General features: G+C 41.3%; 1 protein-coding gene across 7 annotated transcripts in view; it reads left to right on the plus strand.

Moving 5' to 3' along the window:
* The first annotated feature begins 11,822 nt into the window (after positions 1-11,822).
* The window catches only part of KCTD20 (potassium channel tetramerization domain containing 20), a 33,575-nt gene continuing 25,919 nt past the window's right edge, over positions 11,823-19,478 (plus strand). The window contains exon 1 of one of the 7 annotated variants that reach the window (XM_070586008.1): positions 11,823-12,004. The gene's annotated coding sequence lies outside the window, so the exon portion shown is untranslated. The remainder of the gene's footprint in view (positions 12,005-19,478) is intronic. The other 6 variants (XM_070586003.1, XM_070586005.1, XM_070586010.1 and 3 more) reach the window with 6 other exon arrangements.

The following is a 19,478-nucleotide window of genomic DNA, read 5'->3' on the forward strand; positions in this document are numbered from 1 at the left end:
TTTGCCTTTTCCATAGCCACATTCCTTCAAGGGAACGGTCTAAATAAGTACACACAGAAAAAAGAGAGTAATTTGTAGTGTAGCCGAAAGAAAAACAGATAAAAAATCTAGAGAAGTGAGGAGGGTTGGAACTAGAATACATTCTTTGTCTTCTGTGTGTGTGTGTGTGTTTCCTCCCCAGAATGAGTCTTGTATCCTCTTTGATCCTCCATATAGACAAACACACAGTCCACCTCTACAGAGACTAATTAAGGCTATTCTCCAGTCCCTTCCCTTTTTTCATAATATTTTGCACCAATGCGGTAAGTTGAAAAATTGAATGAAGACTTTCATTGCCTACCAGTGTACTTAATTCTCTTGACTTGGCCACAGAGTTTGACTTTCTATTTGTACCTTCTAAATCTAAGCAGTTACTGGAAAGGGAAGGAATGGATAAGAAGGTCAAACCATAAAGAATGACTAAAGAAGGAAACGGGGAAGCCTTCAGGAGCCTTAGATCAGTGCTATCCAATAAGAATATATGAACCACATATGTAATGTTAATTTTTCTAGCAGCTACATAAAAAAAGTAAAAAGAAACAGGTAAAGTTAATTTTGATGATATATTTTATTTAACCAAATATATCCCAAAATAAATCCAATGCTATCATTTCAACAGTAATCAATATAAAAAAAATTAATGAAATATTTTACATCTTCACTAATATAAGTCTTCAAAACCTGGTATGTATTTTATACTTACAATACATCTCAATTCAGACTAGCCACATTTCGGGTGCTCAGTAGCTACATGTGGCTAGTGGCTACTGTACTGGACAGTAAATACAATAAAGCTATATTGCACCTTTAGAGGAAGAAGCCAGAAGTGAAAAGAAATAACTTTGAGAGAAAGGCAATAAGCAGCTATCTCAGCTACATAAATCAAGGGGGGAAAATCATCAAGTAGAATTCTGACTCATCATTTTCAAATGTACCACATTTTCCTGTGTAGAATGCTACTTCAGTATTTTGATTATTGTAATTTGGGCCAGATTAGGGGAGAGGGAGCTATGGGATGAAGGGTTGTGAGTGCCTGGACATTTTTGGTGCCTTGGGAAGCCTGACGTTTGAACTATATTCATCAGGCAACCTTCTGACCCTAATTTGATTTTTCAGGTAAACTTTCCATTGGGAAAAAGACATGCTCTCCAGCTAATGCATCAGAGCCAGATCAGCCCTGAATAAAATTATTAAATTACTAAACGGGTAAACTTGAGAGTCAAGATGCAGTTCTAGGATGAGGTTCTTATTTGAAAAAGCCAGCTGACGGCCTTACCCATCAGCCCGCTGTGAAACTGTCGTTTTGTACCAGTTATTCACATGACGTTGCTGGATAACTGAGGATAAAATATCTAACCATGGTCTTTTAAATTAAATGATCAAGAATGTTGGACTTGATTTTCTCCAAATAAGGTTTTATTATAATACAAATTTTTCCCAAACAATTCTGCAGGATGTTAAGAGGTATTTATTGAAAAATAATCAATGCTAATTATATTTTTCATCTAAAGTTTATTTTTAATTATATGTAAGGAAAACACTTTGTTGTTTGTATAACTAGATAATTGCCTTTAGGAAATGGTGTGCCTACCTGAAAACACCAAGAAATCCCAGGATTTACAAAAGCATGATAATGGACTTGCACATGGAAGCCTAGGCAACCATTGAGCTGATATATGTTGTCTATTTAATAATCATTGGTTTATGTTAGGTGTCTTGTCTCATTACTTCAATATATATTTATGATATTTTTCACTTAAAGTTATTTTATCTACTTTGAAGGTTGTTCTGATATAAAATTTTAAATATATATGCGTGAAGTTTTTATCATTTCTTGCAGCAGCTAATTCATCTTTGGGTTCACATTTTGCCATATATGTATGGTAGGCTGAATAAGGGCCCCCCAAAGATCTCCACATGCTGATCCCCAGAACCCGTGAATATTTTATCTTATGTGGCAAGTGGACTTTGTAGATGTGGTTAAATTAAGGCTGTTGGGAAGTGGAGATTATCCTGGATTATCTGGGCCCAACCTAATCATATGGGTTCTCGTAAGAGGGAGGCAGGAGAATCAGTCAGAGAAGGAGGTGTGACAATGGAAGCAGAGGTCAGAGTGATGTGAGAAAGGGTCTGTGAGCCAAGGAATACAGGCAGCCTCTGGAAGCTAAAAAAGGCAAGGAAACTCACTCTCCCCTAGAACCTCCGGAAGGAATGCAGCCCTGCCAGCCCATTTTAGACTTCTGACCTCCAGAATTATATGATAATAAATTTATGTTGTTTTAGGCCACTCAGTCTGTGATAATTTGTAACAGCAGGAATAGAAAACTTATATACTATATTGATCTGAGGGCATATTATATTATCATCGGTACATTAAAATTTTTAAAGTGTTCATTGTAAAATAAACTTGAAGATGGACAACAGTCCATATTATAGTATAGCGTTTCCATAACAATAACTAGACAATCATAATAACTAGGATTGTTGAACTCTAAATGACTACTTATTGGTGGTGGCAACTGTAAATTAAGCTACAAATCTTTATAGTGAGCAATACATGTTGATCAACATTAAAAAATATGTATTAGTCCCTTACAGAATGCAGACATTGCGCTAGACACTAGGGATATAGCAGTCAACAGGACAGAAATGGTCTCTTCCCTCATAGGGTGATAGGCTAGCGGGGAAGACAGACAGTACATACTGAATTAGAGTCAAGGCAGGTGTTAGGAGAACATTTCATCTGGAGTGGACCTAACCTAGTCTGGGTGGTCAGGAAAGACTCATCTAGGAATAATCTAGCTGGGACCTAAAAGATGACTTGGAATTGGCCAGGATGGAAGATGAGGGAGGGAAAAGAAAATGTCTCAGAGAGCTGGAACACCAAATGCAAAAGCCCAAAGGCAGTAAAGAACTCAAGGCATTTGAAAAACTAAATATAAAAACAGTGAATGCTTTCCAATTCAAAATAGCTGAGATCTTTTCTGCAGCACTTCTCTCAAAAATAACAAGGAGGAAATAAAAACCCCACAAACACAAATTTCATCTTATTGAACTGGTAGTCACCCCAAACCACAATGCATGAAAATAGAAAATGGATGGAGGATGATAAAGGACGTAGCAGTCCCAAGGAAGGTCAAGCCTAAGCAGTTGGAGAAGGAGAAACCAAGGAGATGCAAGACAGCTCACCTAGAGGAACTCTGGGAAGACTCAGGAAATGGAAGCAGGAAGAGGAGTAGAGATGGAAGGCGTGTAGTGCTGAAAAGGGAGATTTGTTTGAAAATCTGTTAAATGTGTGGTCAGATCCTCAGGTCCCCACTCCACCTCATATAATCAGGCTACTACTTCTACCTCTGTAGCAAACAAGAAATGTCACCTCTGGAGAAAGTAAACCAAAGAAATTGTAGATGTGGGGACCCCAGGTACAGATCAGAGTGGGAGTGAGACATCTTACTGAAAAGAGAGGAATTAAGTCTGAAACTGAAAATGAGACACCCAGGCTTCTGCTCAGATACAGAACTTCACAGCCAAGTTCTACTCTCTAGCAGAAAATAAAGGACTTCTCAGGAAAAAATGAAGCATGCCAGAAAAAAGAGCCACCGATACTGACATTTGGGGGGCCTCCATAGGAAAAGCCTACAGTGAATTCCTTCAATTGACAAGACTCAAACATACACGCGGGGCCTCCAATCAGCTTTTAGAACTTCACTCTTAAAATATGAATAGACAAAAATCACCAGATACCAGAGGAAAACCTTCAACAGGAAAAAATTAAAAATCTCCAACATGTAAGAATCAGGGGGAAAAAAGGAATCACAGGAAACAGACAATGCAGAGAGCATAAAAATATTTCAAAGAAATTATAGTATCATCAGAAAAATATTGTATCCATGAAACAAGAACAGGATGCTAAAAGAAACAATCTAAGAGCAAAAAGAACAGTTGGAAATTACAAATACTATAACTAATTAAAATCGAGTAAAAAATTATATATTGAAAGATAAAGACAAAGAGATCCTCCAAAGTAGAATGACCCTGAAAATTGCTACAAGTCAGAAAAAGTAATGAGAACATTCTATAAGATAACTAGCTGATCTGTTTTAAAAATCAGTATTATAGGGAGATAAAAAAGAAGCTAAAGAGGGGGACCGGCCCCATGGCTGAGTGGTTAAGTTAGCGTGCTCTGCGTGGGCAGCCCAGGGTTTCGCCAGTTGGGATCCTGGGCGCGGACATGTCATCACTCATCAGGCCATGCTGAGGGGCGCCCCAAATAGTACAACCAGAAGGACCCACAACTAGGATATTCGACTATATAGCGGGGGACTTTGGGGAGAAGAAGAAAAAAAAAGATTGAAAACAGATGTTAGCTCAGGTGCCAACCTTTGGAAAAAAAAAAGAAAAGATGTTAAATTCTCTTCAAAATAGTAACTCCATTGTTATCAATGATTGTGGATAAAAGGAGAAAATATTGAAAATATTTTGTCACTGTAACATGTTTTTATTTTCATTAAAATTGCATAATAAATGTTAAGGAAACCAGTATATTTTGATATACAAACAGTTTACGGTTGACATTAAGGAGGGCAATTTTATCCCACAAGAGAGTCTTTGGGTGTTCCTTTCAAAGATAATACCAGTTTGGATGGAGTGTATGTATAACATTAATCCTAATGGTACCTTAAATTTCTCTAGTGTTTTGAGGTTATAAAATACTTTTGCAGAGGCCCACCCTGTGGCTGAGTGGTTAAGTTGGCGAGCTCCGCTTCGGTGGCCCAGGGTTTCGCTGGTTTGGTTCCTGGGCGCGGACATGGCACCACTCATCAAGCCATGCTGAGGCGGCGTCCTACACGCCACAACTAGAAGGACCCACAACTAAAAATACACAGCTATGTACTGGGGGGCTGTGGGGAGAAAAAGGAAAAATAAAATCTTTAAAAAAATAAAACTTTATCATATATTTTGATTATGTTTTCTTCCTCCTAACAACTTCATGGTAAAAGGCAGTTCAGTTATCATTTTACAGATTAGGAAACCGAAGCTTATGCATGACTTGCTGGGTCAGTAAGTGGTGGGATGGCCTCAGACGGAGGTCATCTGCCTCTTTTTCCAATGTTTTTTCACCACATCATACTGCTTTCTGAATCTGACATCGCTTCAAGCTCTTACACTTCCTTTTTGACGTACTTTGTATGTTCACGACACTGACATTTCCAAGTAGGTGTCACAAGTCCAAATAAGCAAGGAGAACACTGTTTGGGCTTCTGGTTAACAAGCAGAAGGCTTGCGGAATTTTCCTAGTTCCCATTGTTTATCTTATTGTTTATCTGGATGTTTTTCATTATAAAGTTTCTCAGAAAGTGGAGGTAAGGGGCCAGGACACATGCTTTGGTAAAAAGATTTTGCCTTTTTTCAGTTATTGAAAGTTGGGGGAAAGAGGAGTGGAGGCTGGCCTGGTGGCATAGTGGTAAAATTCACACACTCTGCTTTGGTGGCCCAGGGTTCACAGGTTTGGATTCCAGGCATGGACCTACACACCACTCATCAAGTCATGCTGTCATGGCATCCCACATACAAAACAGAGGAAGATTGGCACAGATGTTAGCTCAGGGACAATCTTCTTCACCAAAAAAAAAAAAAAGAGAGAGAGAGAGAGGAGGTGTGATGTGAGCAAGGTAAAGGAACCTCATGCTTTCTTCTGTGGTGGCTCAGGGGGTGACTGGAGACTATTTTGTAAGCCTAAAGTTCATTGGTTCAAATCCTAGTTTGAAGAATGTATATTTTGGAGCTTATTTATTTGTTTTCTTTTTCAGATGCAGTTTATTTTAAACTCATATAAAGTTAAAAAATAAATCTTCACAGCATTCTCAGTCTTGGGTTCACAATGAGGCTTCGGTGTTCACAAACAGGCAGTGTGAGCTTCAGAGCTGGGACATGGAATTGGGAGGTCAGAGGCTGTTTGTAAACAGGAGTCACAGGAGTAATGAGAGATAAACATAATATCAGTTTGCACCCAGCCTCTGCCAAAGCCCGAGGTAACACACTTCTGCATTTTCTGGCTCACCCATGCTGACCCCCCACGGGACTTCTCTTTAAAGAGGTTTCTCTGATTCTTGAATCTCAAGCTGAGCATTCTATGTACTTTTAAAAAGTCCTACAGTTCTGAGATGAATTGATCTGGCATGTGGGTGGGAAATGGAGGGAGCTCATGCCCTCATCAAAATCCCAGTGGGAAATGTTGGGTTTTGTTTGTTTGTTTGTTTGTTTGTTTTTGGTAAGGAAGATTGTCCCTGAGCTAACATCTGTGCCAATCTTCCTCTATTTTGTATGTGGGATGCTGTCACAGCACGGCTTGATGAGTGGTGTGTAGGTCTGTGCCAGGCATCCAAACTGGTGAACCCTGGGCCACCGAAGTGGAGCATGCAAACTTAATCACTACGCCAATGGGCCAGCCCCATGGGAAATGTTTATAGATAGCTTTTCTGGCCATTATTGGAATTTGACCATTAAGCTTCAAGAAATTGTTCTAGCCTCCTCATCTTTCATCATTCTGTTTTATCTTTTCTCTAACGCTCAAAATCCACTCTACTACCTACTTGTCCATCACGTTCTAAAAAAAGAGAATATCGAAATAAAATTCTAAAATTGTATTGCAATGTGGAATATCTTTCAAAGGATTTCAGGGTGGTTTTTCTTTTAAGCATTTATTTTTCTTTTAAAAGTAATTTAACCTTAATTGTCCCAGGAACCCAAATGGATACATTTGCAAACAGCTCGGTGTGGAGAAAATATATTCTGTTCTTGGGTACGACTGGCCTCTCCTTCCAAACTTTTTATTTTAAAATTTTTTTATCATGACATAAAACAGAAACAGAAGACAACACAAAGGAAATGTTTGCCTTAACGAATTATTCTAAGGCAAACACCCTCATAACCACCACCAGGTCAAGAAACAGACCTTCGATGCCCACCCTTAGAAGCACCTTCCATGTGTCCCTCTGGATCACACCCACTTCCCCACCCCCACTCCCACCTAATAAGTAACCATTATTCTGACTTTTCTAGAAATCTCTTTCACCTCCTTGTTTCTTTTTTCTTTTTTTCAAAGGTTTTATTTTTCCTTTTTCTCCCCAAAGCCCCTCGGTACATAGATGTATATTTTTAGTTGTGGGTCCTTCTAGTTGTGGCATATGGGACACCGCCTCAGCATGGCTTGATGAGCGGTGCCATGTCCATGCCCAGGATCCAAACCGGTGAAACCGGAGCACACGAACTCAACCACTCAGCCATGGGGCCGGCCCCTCACCTCCTTTTTTCTTTAATGGTTTTACCACCCAAATGTTCACCCCTAGGAAGTATAGTCTCCCTCCCACACACATACACTTTTTTTATTACTTGAATTTTTTTTGGGGGGTGAAGAAGATTGCCCTTGAGCTAACATCTGTTGCACATCTTCCTTTTTTTTTTCCTCCCCAAAGCCCCAGTACATAGTTCAATACCCTAGTTGTTTGTCCTTCTACTTCTTCTTATGTGCGACATCGCCTCGGCACGGCTTGACGAGTGGTGCTAGGTCTGTGCTCAGGATCCAAACTGGCGAACCCCAGGTTGCCAAAGCAGAGTGCACAAACTTAACCACTATGCCACCGGACCGGCCCCAACACACTTATTTTTTTTTTAATTCGATATATCTTTTAAGTTTTTTTTTTTTAACTTTACAACTTATCTCTCAAAGAACAGAGGACTTTCGACCTGTAAAGTCTCCCAAAGGCAGGTCTTTGCAGATTGCATGATCATGGTGCAGTTCAGCAGGCTCCTGTTTGCCCTGTATTTCCTACACTGGGCAGCTGGATCCTGAGTCTAGATCAGGCTTCGGTTGGATCCCTTTAGCAGCATTTTAGGTGGTGGTGTGGTCTTCTCTTAGGAGGCACATAATGTCTAGTTCTCTCTCTCTTTATGATCTTAGGAGCTGTTGATACATAGTGCCTGTATCTATTCACAGGGGGTTGCAAAATTGGGATATTTTGTCATTTGTTTTTTACTTAACAGTGGAATACTTTCATGTAGATTCACTTTCTTTGATCTCCCATTTGTTACCCAAATAACCAAGCGTAACTTTTCCTTCTTCTTCTCTCCAAAGCCCCCCAGTACATAGTTGTATATTCTAGTTGTAGGTCCTTCTGGTTGTGCTGTGTGGGATGCTGCCTCAGCATGGCCTGATGAGTGGTACTAGGTCCACGCCCAGGATCCGAACCAGTGTAACCCCGGGCCCCCAAAGCAGAGCACGTGAACTTAACCACTCAGCCACAGGGCTGGCCCCCAAGCTTAACTTTTTAAAGTTCCCTTAGAGGAGAGATCCTGCAATCATCATCTACATAGTTCTCTTGAGGTCCTATGCCTTTGGACCATGGCTGCGTGTTTGTTGAATTTGCAGATGAGACGTTCCCAATAAATGTTGTATGTAAAGCAGATGTATATTAATAAACATTTAATAGGAAATTCCATCCATTAGAAACTTAAAATTCTTGATGCTCTAGTTCATTATGTATTCAAAGTCCAGTCTTTGTTTCCTGCTGGTCATAAGCCTTTGCGACTTTCACAAAGAGCTTGTTAGCAAAGGTGAACTGATGAAAGTAAAGTAAAAAGAATTTATGAATCTATTTTGGGTCAGCATTCAGGGTTCCAGCCCTCACTCTAGAAAGTAGGAAATTAAATAATTATTTACAACTATATTTGAGCACAATTTTGGACTTCCAAATGAAAGTAATTATTCTTTTTTTTGTTTGTTTTTGGTGAGGGAGATTGGCCCTGAGCTAACATCTGTTGCCAGTCTTCCTCTTTTTGCTTGAGGAAGATTGTCGCTGAGCTAACATCTGTGCCCATCTTCCTCTATCTTACATGTGGGACACCGCCACAACATGGCTTGATGAGCAGTGTATAGGTCCACACTCAGGATCCAAACTGGCAAGCCCTGGCTGCCGAAGCAGAGCACACAAACTTAACCACTATGCCACCAGGCCAGCCCCTGCTTATTCTTTCAACATGTCTCATTTGATATGTCTGCAGTGATCTAGAGATCATACAACCTAAAGCTTTTAGTTAAAAAAATTTTTCAGGCTGGCCCAGTGGCGCAGTGGTTAAGTTCACACGTTCCACTTCAGCAGCCCGGGGTTCGCCAGTTCGGATCCAGGGTGTGGACATGGCACTGCTTGGCAGGCCATGCTGTGGTAGGTGTCCCACGTATAAAGTAGAGGAACATGGGCATGGATGTTAGCACAGGACCAAAGTCTTCCTCAGCAAAAAAAGGAGGATTGGCCGCAGATGTTAGCTCAGGGCTAATCTTCCTTAAAAAAAAATTTGCAATGTCATTACTTCGAGAAAGAGTTAAAAAATCTTGGAAGTTTTGATTTGTTTTTATATTTACCAAATATGATGTAGTACATAGAAAAGATAATTAGTTTCTTATATAATAATTAATAATAGCTATTACTTTAAAAACATCTTTATTCTAAGAGAGAGGCAACCTTAAATTGTTTGTCATTAATTGGAATGAAGGCATTAATCGGAAGCAGTCAGGGAGGACTGCCATATGCTCAGAGGATGCTGAGCAAGAACTTTGGGGTCAGACGATCTGGGGTTCTCAGCCCCTAACGACCTTAGATGCTTTACCTGTTTACGTCTTGTTTTCCTCATTTGTAAATCTGAGTAATAAAATCTGTCTCCCAGAGTTGTTGAGAAGTTTAATTGATGTAAAATATTGGGAAAAGCGCTTTGTAATATTTACTGGTAACAGATGTTACATTTAAGGAGACTCAAATAACACCATAAATCAGATGAACTGTATTGCCTTTTAAATTGGCATTATGACAACTCAAAATTGCAGGCCTGCCAATTTGACATTAAAAAGGGTTTTAGCTTCAGATATAAATACATCCCAGAGACTGAGGTTTTGGAGATGCACTCAACTAAAAATCAAATGATAAAAATCAGCATACACTCGTGCTTTCCGTGAAGATGCATTTGTCATTCTGCGTCTCCTTGATGTCTACCCCAAAAAAGTACCAGGTCTGATATGCTATTCATTATATGAAATTATAGACGAAAACAGAACCATTTAATCTGAACTATTAAAGACCAGATAGTTAGCCTGATTCTCCAATCTTTGGGCCAGATTTTTGTACCTTACAAATCAGCAGAGAGAAACCTTTTCAGAAAGGAAGAATTTGTTGCAAGAATTGTCTTGCAGGAACATTGTTTTGTTTTCTTTTTTTTTTAATTACTCAAAGGGCAAAACATCGTACTTTACAGAAATGGAAATAAAGGCATTAGTTTGAACAATCCTCCACATTACATTGGTAGTAAAGTTTGGATCCTTTAACACTCGTTCAAATTGGTTTATATTCATTTTTACCGTTGAACACTGTGGCAGAGACAACGTTGTGTTTAGCAAACCTTTTCATGTCCCTTTTTCCTGGGCACATGGGAAGTTATACCTCCCAGCCTTCATAGAGTCAGTTGGGTTGGGCCACTGGCTAGTTCAGGCCAGTGAAATGTCAGCAGAAGCGAAAGGTCCACTTCAGGAGGAGGCAGAGGGAAGCCCTCTCGGGATTCCTCAGTCTAGCTCTTCTGCCATCCCTGCTGTGGAGCCTCGTGTGGGGTCCGGGCATGGAAGCAGCTGGGAAGCTGAGTCACCGCGTGGAGGCGAGCTGCCCTGCAGCTGCAGCGTCATAACCCAGCCGGTCCTGATTCAAACCCCCTACTGGATGCTTTACAATCACTGTAGGTGAAGGGAAAAGCAGAAGTGGGGGATGACCCTCTAGGCCTCTAAAATCAAATTAGAATGAAAACATTTATAGGTTCAGTTTTTAAAATTAAGGTTGTTGAGCCTGATAACACAGTTTTGCTATACAAATATCCACTAACCATTTGCAACCTATTGGAACAAGAGTCAAACTATTTTCTCACATTTCTTCCATTTCTACTCCTAATCCTTAGCCCCAAATTAGTTTGTAGACTCTTTTGTAATGAAAAAGAAGTTGACTCAGAATTTAAGAAATCATGTTATGATCACATTTGGTTCTCAACAATTTTTAAATAGACTAGTTTGCATTATCAGTATAACTTTTTATTTAATTAGTATAATAACTTCTTAAAAGTACAAAATCCACTAGAAGTCATGAGGGTAAGGACTGACGCTCTTTCTTTCCTTCTCTTTTCCAGCATTCGTTTTATAGGACATGGACCACAGATAGTTTTTTGAGTGATAACCAGGCAGGGAGGTCACCTTATACGGCAGTCGTAACACAACCAGTTTTCCAATAACTTGCTTCCAGTTAACTTAAAGTTTTGTAGTTCAACTTTGTTAGCTATAGCACGTAGTTTCATTAAACTCAAGGTTTGAGAAAAATGTGTTTTTTTCCTCTTTTTTTGGTCAGAATGGTTATCTAGTACAGGGGCTTCCAGGCAAAACGTGTTTAATGAACCCCATCATTCCTACCACCTCCTTACCAAAATGTTTGCAGAGCTCCGAGCTCCACAATTTCCTATAAGCATTAGCAGTCCTGGGGCTGCGCGAGCGTAGTGTACAATTCAGATAACCACTAACTTTTCCGCTTTCTCCCTTTAATAATTCAGAGAGGGTACCCGCAGCTCAGAAACCGGAGCTGCCCTGGCTGCGCAGGCGCGAGAGCGTCCTGCTCCGGACGGGCGGGGCGTGTCGGGAAGGAGAGGGCACGCCCACCAGCGCGCCGCGGCCCCGGGCGGCGGGCCAGGAGCCCGGCCTTCCCGGCGTGCCCCGCGCCGAGGGACTCTTAACGTGAAGCGCTGGGTGACTCAGCCGCGTGGCCGCGCCGGCGGGTGGGGGTGGGGCGGGGAGCGCCGCTGCGGCAAGGCCGGTCCCCGCGGCGGCTGCTCGCGGCGCCGAGTGCGCGCCTCCCGGGCGGGTTCGGGCCCGAGCGGCGGGGAGCGGCAGGTGAGTGGCGGCTCGGGGCGAGGGCGGGCGGCGAGACCGGCGGTGGGCGCGGCCCGGAGTCTGCCTGTGTGTGTGTGTGTGTGTGCGTCGGGGGCCGGCCCCGGGGGAAAGGCCGCGGCGGGGACGGTGTGGGCAGAGGGGCGCCGGCGGCCGCCTTCGCGCGGGGGGTGCATGGGACGAGCGGGCAGGGGGTCGCCTCCTGTGGCAGTCGTGAGCGGGCGCGGGGACGGTTTCCTGCGGGCCTTGGGTGTTTTTATCCCGCCGGAAGAGAAAGGACGAGGACCCTGGAGTGTTTCTTGAGAAAAACATTTGCAGGCGCGTTTTTGTCTGGCAGTTCGCTGAATTCATGAAAAATTATGTCGTTGGTCGGACTTCTCCCCAAATTGTCTGGGGCAGAGTGGGTTTTGCTGCTCTTGTCGCCCTGCTTCAGAGTCTGCCTTCTCTGCCACCCCCAGATGACTAGCTTTCATCCGTGGCGCTGGGGAGAGCCGTAACCCGTAATTTTCTGTTAAATAAAACCTTACTTTTCATAGCAGACAGTGTCTTCAGCTTTACAAGCCTCGTTCCGCACTATCGAAAAAGCTCTTCTGTTTTGGAGTTTGTGACTCTTTCTGCAAATTCCTGGGTTGGACCGATTTATTTTTAAGCCATAAACTAGTGTCAAACTAACAGGATAAACAAGGCAGTGGGGGGAGGCGGTGTTTGACCCGTTTAGGAAAACACCCCCGGTAATCGTGCCTCGCTGCGCTGTTAAACTATCGCTGCGGCTGTGACCTGAGAAATTGAGGTGTGTGTTTCTTCTCACGGTCCCTAAAACAAAGTGTTGTAGTAATATCAGTGGAATGTAATGAATCCCGAGTCGAAGGACCCTCAACTCCTCCTCGGCTCCCCTCCCCGCCAAAAAATTCTGGGGCAGTAGTTCTTAAACAGAAATTTGCTCCTAAAGAAACCCAGTACCACTCCCAGAAATTCGATTCCAGAAATTTGTGATGGGTCCCTGAGTCTGCATTTTTAGCATGCACCCCCCCTCCCTTGGTCTGTTATTGGTGATCCAGAGACCACAATTTGAGAAACACCACCATAGGGCTGGCCTGAGAATTTCTAGAACAGCCCAGCTCCCTTATTCCTTTAGTCGATTTACTCTCCCCTGCCCCCTAACCAGTCATAAGCCAAGAAGCTCTGACTTTCCGGAAGGAAACTTCAGAAAAGATAGTGCTTTCTTGGACTCTGACAGCAGAGTAGGAAATGACTCTCAGAAGTACTCTGATATTGGCTTGGTGGTTTTGAGACAGCCCGTGCCTATTAATCTGTCCTCTTTCCTTCTGGGGGCTGCTTGCAGTGCCGTCAGAGCTTGAGCAACACCATTAGGCCAGATCTTCCCCTCCCATCTAATGGAGTCTCCTTCCCTTTAGAAGCAGGGCCGTCACTGCCATGTAATTCCCGTGGCCTTGGGCTCTCAGATTTCCTGGTATGTTGTTCAACTGAACATTAATTCAGTCATGGAATACTATTCTGTGCAAGGATGCCTGTTCTGTGCAAAGCAGTGTAGTAGGCCTTTTTAGCAACAACATTGCAGAGATGGCACAGAGGTGCATTGCTCCCTTGAGGCAGAAATGAGGGCTGGATAACCTCTGCTGCCAAAATATCTATTTCTTAGCCCCTCTTCAAATAGATGTGTAGGGATGAGGTTAGAGTTAGGCTATGTGTTTCTGCCTTTTTTTCTATCTTTGGTATCTTTTTGGTGTCTGATTTCTCTTATTAATCGATCTTTTTCTATTGGTTTACAAAACATATCTTTCCTTCTATTGCCCTGGGCTTCCTGATTATTGTGTCTTCCTCTGCCCTGGAATCTGAATGTGCCTGCCCCTGCTTAGCTAACTGGAGTAACAAGTTTAGGGAATTTGTTGGAATATTGAGTGATTTCTAGTTGAAGACCCATAGTCATGGAAGTATGAGGCTTAGAGATATAAGGGAACCTATTATAAATGTGTCTAGTGCAGTCCTCTCATCTTTCAGATAAAGAATCTGAGAGATGAGATGGCACAGTGAGGACTCCTGGCTTTTAGCCCAGTGTTCTTCTCACTAAATCATCTCAGAAATGCTTCAAAAATGGGAAAGGTCCAGAGAAATTGTTATAAGTAGAGGAAGAAAATGGAGAGACTTCCACATAACTACAAAAGCAGTATTATCTGGAAACATGGAGATTGAAGGAGAATGTGACTTAGGCATATAAATCATGAAGAGTGGGAATAGTACAGTAAGAACTCCAACGCCTGAAATAAGTAGTAAAAGGACAAATAGGAGCAAACAGATAGTTATCTTGTGATCCCAAGAGATGTTATAGACTCAATATTTAAAAAAAAAAAGATTCAGAAAAGATTAAGTACATTGGTGAATTCTTATTAAATGTTACATGTTTGAGCAATGTCCAGAATCTTTTGACATTGTCACATAAGTGTATTGTTGTCGTTACCTAAGTTGTTAGGTATCTCTGTGGGAGACAGAATATAAGACTGATCTAACCACTAATCTGATTCAATATATGTCTTACATTCTTATGGGAAATGAGATTAATGGAATAGTATATGCATTTCTGAAATAGAAGGGAAAGGATGGATGAAAGAAGAGAATCTTTTCGATATTTTTGCCTAGAATCCCCAGATTAGACATTCTTGGATTGTTCTTGTATATTCATTAAAGTAGAATTAGAAATAATAAGGGCTTAATGAGCACTAGACATTATTATGTATCAGACACTACTAAAGGCTTTTACATCCCTTGTCCCATTTGATTATCTCCATTTTAAAGCTGAAGAATCTAACATGAAGAGCTTAAGCTTGCCCAAAGTCACTCACCTAGTAAGTGTCAGGAGCCACTGTTCAAGCTTAAATCCCCTAACTGCAGAGCCATTAAGATTCCTGTTCGGTAGTGCCCTCATTGTGCTTCGTTGGGTAGGGTTAAGAATGCCAGCTTTGGAGCCGGTCTTTCCTGGGTTCAAACCCTAGCTCCTTCATTTATGAGCGCTGATAGAGTACTCATCAGTTTCTCTGTCTCTGAAATGGAGACCGTAATAGGACCTACCTCGGAGTGTTATTAGGATTGGGTTAATTAATGTACAGTGCTTAGAACTGTGCCTGACACTTCGTAAATTCTCAGGAAATGCTGGCTGTTAATTGTTTTTTAAAATATTATAATTTCATTTATTTCAAGACACTGTTTTCTTTAGATTCAGATTGTCCTTTCCACTGTTGAAATATTAAGTCTTTATGATAAGCATAAAGTAAACTTTATCTCTGCTCTTACTAAAACAGGGGGAGCCTTACTAAAACTTTGGAAAGCACTGGGGTTTAGTGGAAAGATCGGTAACCCGGGCCAAAGGTTTTGGTTTTAGTTGTTTCTCTTACTATAATCCTGTTTGTTTCGTAGAGAACGTTGTAAAGATCAGATGAAGTAACAAATGAGTGAAATTTGAATTGCGTATGCTACACAAATGTAATATACTGTTAGTAAAGTTATAGAGGAAAGACAATAAATTACTGTTGAAGACTATTGAAAGTTCAACTTCCTTAGAATAAAACAGCTAGAGATTTATACCTCTATAAGAAGATTGCAGTCTGTCCATAAAACCATGTAAGACCCCTTCCGTGCGTTTGTCCTAAATCTCTCCTTTCGGTGGGAGAGGGTGAAATTTAATTTTCGCAGTTGTATCCGTGGATTAGTTTGCTAGGGCTGCCATTACAAAGTACCACAGACTGTGTGGCTTAAACAACAGAGATTTATTTTTCCACAGTTCTGGAGGCTGAGATCAAGGTCTCGGCAGGGTTGGTGTCTTCTGAGGCCTCTCTCCTTGGCTGGGAGATGGCTGCCTACTCCTCCCTGCATCTTCACATTGTCTTCCCTCTGTGCCTGTGCCCTCATCTTCTCTTCCTAAAAGGACACCAGCCCTTTTGGGTTAGGGCCCACCCTAATGACTTCATTTAACCTTAATTACCTCTTTAAAGTCCCTATTTCCAAACAGTCACATTCTGAGGATTTAGGGTTAGGACTTCAATTTAAGAGTTTTGAGGGGAACACAGTTTAGCTCATAACAGTCTGTTTAGGGAATTGTATGCCAGGTAATCTGAATGCTCCATTGCCCTTATTGTTGAGTGCCCTGTGCCCTGGGGCTCAGAGCATCCTTTGCCCTGTGCCTGCCCACCTTCCATGCTTGCTGGTGAGCACTCTGAGAGGCAGGCCTGTGCGTGCATTAAGTCGTGCATTGGGCTTAAAGCCATCGAGGTTATCCTGTCATCCCATTGAAAAATCTGCTTGAGAAACTGTTTCATGTATTTAATTTAAATCCCTAATTCGACTGGTAAGCATGTTTCTTCTTTAATCCAGATGAGAAAATGTCACAATCTCTTATGTAGGAATATATCATTTTCTTTTTAAACTTTTAAAATTTTCTCTTAAACTGTTCTAAGCTTTTTTAAAAACAAATTCCACATTTTCTTGAGGAATTCCCTGTTTTTAGAGATACATTTTCCTTTTTAAAAGTATAACACATTCATTTTAGAGACTTTGGTATAAAATCACATATAATTAAAGAAGAATACTATTAACATTTTCAGTCTTTTTTCTATGAATGTATTTATTGTTTCATCCTGCCTATCTTAAACCTAGTATATGAATACTGTTTCATGCTGTTTTAGTTAGTATTCTAAAACGTATTTTTTTTTTTAAAGATTTTATTTTTCCTTTTTCTCCCCAAAGCCCCCTGGTACGTAGTTGTATATTTTTAGTTGTGGGTCTTTCTAGCTGTGGCATGTGGGACGCCGCCTCAGCATGGCTTGATGAGCCGTGCCATGTCTGTGCCCAGGATCCAAACCAGCGAAACCCTGGGCCGCCAAAGCGGAGTGAGTGAACTTAACCACTGGGCCACGGGGCTGGCCCCTAAAACATATTTCTTTCTAGTCTTTTAATGTGGCGAAATATATTTTTGAATGTAAACCTAACCTTTGTTATAATGTATTATTAATGTGTTATCCTTTTTTATCTATCTGGATTTGATTTTTTAATAATTTGTCTAGGATTTTTGTGCTGATGTTCATGAGAGAAAGTGGCCTGTAATCCTTTTTGGTAATGTCCTCGTCAGTTTTGGGTCAGTGTTATGCTGGCCTCAGAAAATGGATTGGGAAATGTTCCCTCTTTTTGTACTCTCTGGAAGAGTTTGTATAATATTGATGTAATTTCTTCCTTAAAGGTGTGGAAGAATTTGCTAGTAAAGCCATTTGGTCCTGGAGTTTTCTTTATGGAACAGTTTTAATTGTGCATTAGGTTCTGTGTGTATGTATCAGAATAATATATATCATCTCTCTGTATACGTGCACACACAGATATTAACATATTTGTTGCAGGGAGTTGCCGTATCCAATTGTAGGGCCTGGGCTGGGCGTGAGGAAGGCAGGAGCTGGAGCTGCAGTCCACAGTAGACGTTCTTCCTTAGAGAAACCTCAGTTCTGCTCTTAAAGCCTGTCATTTGATTGGATCAGGCCCACCCAGATTATCTAGAATAATCTTCCTCACTTAAAGGGAAGTGATTATAGACTTTAGTCACATCTACCAAATACCTGCACGTAACACCTGGATTAGTGTTTGGTTGAATAACTAGGACTATAGCCTAGCCAGGTGACATCTAAAATTGACCATCACACCTCTCCAGAAATTGGCCTTGGCTACCTTATTAGTTGGCTGATGCCTTCAAACATGTTTTTTCTGTTTTACCCAGCTTCTCTGAAGGATGTGTTATTTCAGGGGGCAGGACTAAACCCAATGCATGGAAGTCATGGTGGGAGCGCAAAGGAAGGCAGACTTCAGCTTGATTTAAGAAAGCAAAATTTTTCTCCAAGGATTGCTGTCCGACAATAGAGTGATCTAAGCAGGAGAGTCTTTATTTTTTAATATTTTTAGGTAAACTGGACTGAACTAGTAGAGTGTTTTTGTAGTCCTAGATGGAAGGTGATTGAGATCCCAGATTGTCTGAGATTCATGATTGGTAAAATTGGAGGGGCAAAACCGGGGGTCTATCATAGGACTGCCAGCATTTTAGGACATTTAAAAGATAGATATCTGGCCATCATTTTCTGTCATCATCATTTCCTAAAAGAAAAGGCATTTAATATCAAAAAGAGAGTAAAAATATAATTTAGGTACAAAGGACAGTCCTTTTCAAGAAAGCATTTTACGCTAACATATACCATCATTCTTAAGTTCACATTTTAATATTTTTGAAATCAGAATATATCTGAAAATCATGTGCATATTTAATATGATAGTGCTGCTTTTCCCTAAAAAGCTGTATTAGATTGATGATATCTTAGTCAACGTCAGGTGTCTTAGAACTGGGAGAATTGTGTGTGTGTGCATGTGACATTGTGTGCATTGTCCTCACTTTTGCTAAGAATCGGTGAAAACTTTTTACTCTAATTGGTACTGGTCCTTGAACCATCTTCTGACACAGTGAGTGATTTTGGGTTGTCTCCAGAATTTGACGTGTTAGTTCTGTTACTAGAGTACTAATCCAGGGGTCTGTCTCCTGAGACCTTCAGATCTTTTTTTGCCATACAAACACCTAGCTCTTTCCTGTAAAATGGCCTACCGTGTTGACTAAAACATTTTTTAAAAATGTTTTAATTACACTGCCTTGTACTGTCCTTTTAAGACATTATTGCTAATAGTATATCCCTTGGATATTTTCTGGAAGTTTCCCATTAAGTAATTTTCAACAGCTGTGTATCTCTTCCTGTAGAGAGTTTTAGGTAATAGCAGGCAGAAAAGTGTCCATCACCCTGGAGATTCTATCATATGTTAACTGACTTTTTCTTAGGAGATAAGCTTTGCCTGGTCTATTATGTGCCTTAGATTGTTCTTAGTTTAAAGGTGTCACTAAAGTGATCATAACTAGTTGAATCCAATAGAAAGATAGAAGCGGGGCCAGCCAAGTGGTTGAGTTCGCACGCTCCGCCTCGGAGGCCTGGGGTTTCACCGCTTTGGATCCTGGGAGTGGACATGGCACTGCTCGTCGGGCCATGCTGGGGTGGCATCCCGCTTGCCACAGCTTGGGGGACCCACAACTGAAAATACACAGCTGTGTACTGGGGGGCTTTGGGGAAAAAAAGGAAAAAGATAGAAGCACCCTGAGCCAGCCCCGATGGTCCAGCAGTTAAAGTTCAGCACGCTCTGCTTCAGTGGCCTAGGTTCAGTTCCGGGAGCAGAACCACACCACTCATCTGTCAGTAGCCGTCCTCTGGTGGTGGCTCACATAGAAGAACTAGAAGAACTTATAACTATACACAACTATGTACTGGGGCTTTGTTGGGGGGGATTGGGGGAGGAAGAAAAAAAGAAGACTGGCAATAGATTTTAGCTTAGGGCAAATCTTCCCCTGCAAAAAGAAAGAAAGAAAGAAAAAGAAGCACCCTGTGTGATAATTAAT

The sequence above is a fragment of the Equus przewalskii genome, chromosome 19 (genome assembly GCF_037783145.1).
Source record: "Equus przewalskii isolate Varuska chromosome 19, EquPr2, whole genome shotgun sequence".
In the NCBI taxonomy this organism is placed as follows: Eukaryota; Metazoa; Chordata; class Mammalia; order Perissodactyla; family Equidae; genus Equus; species Equus przewalskii.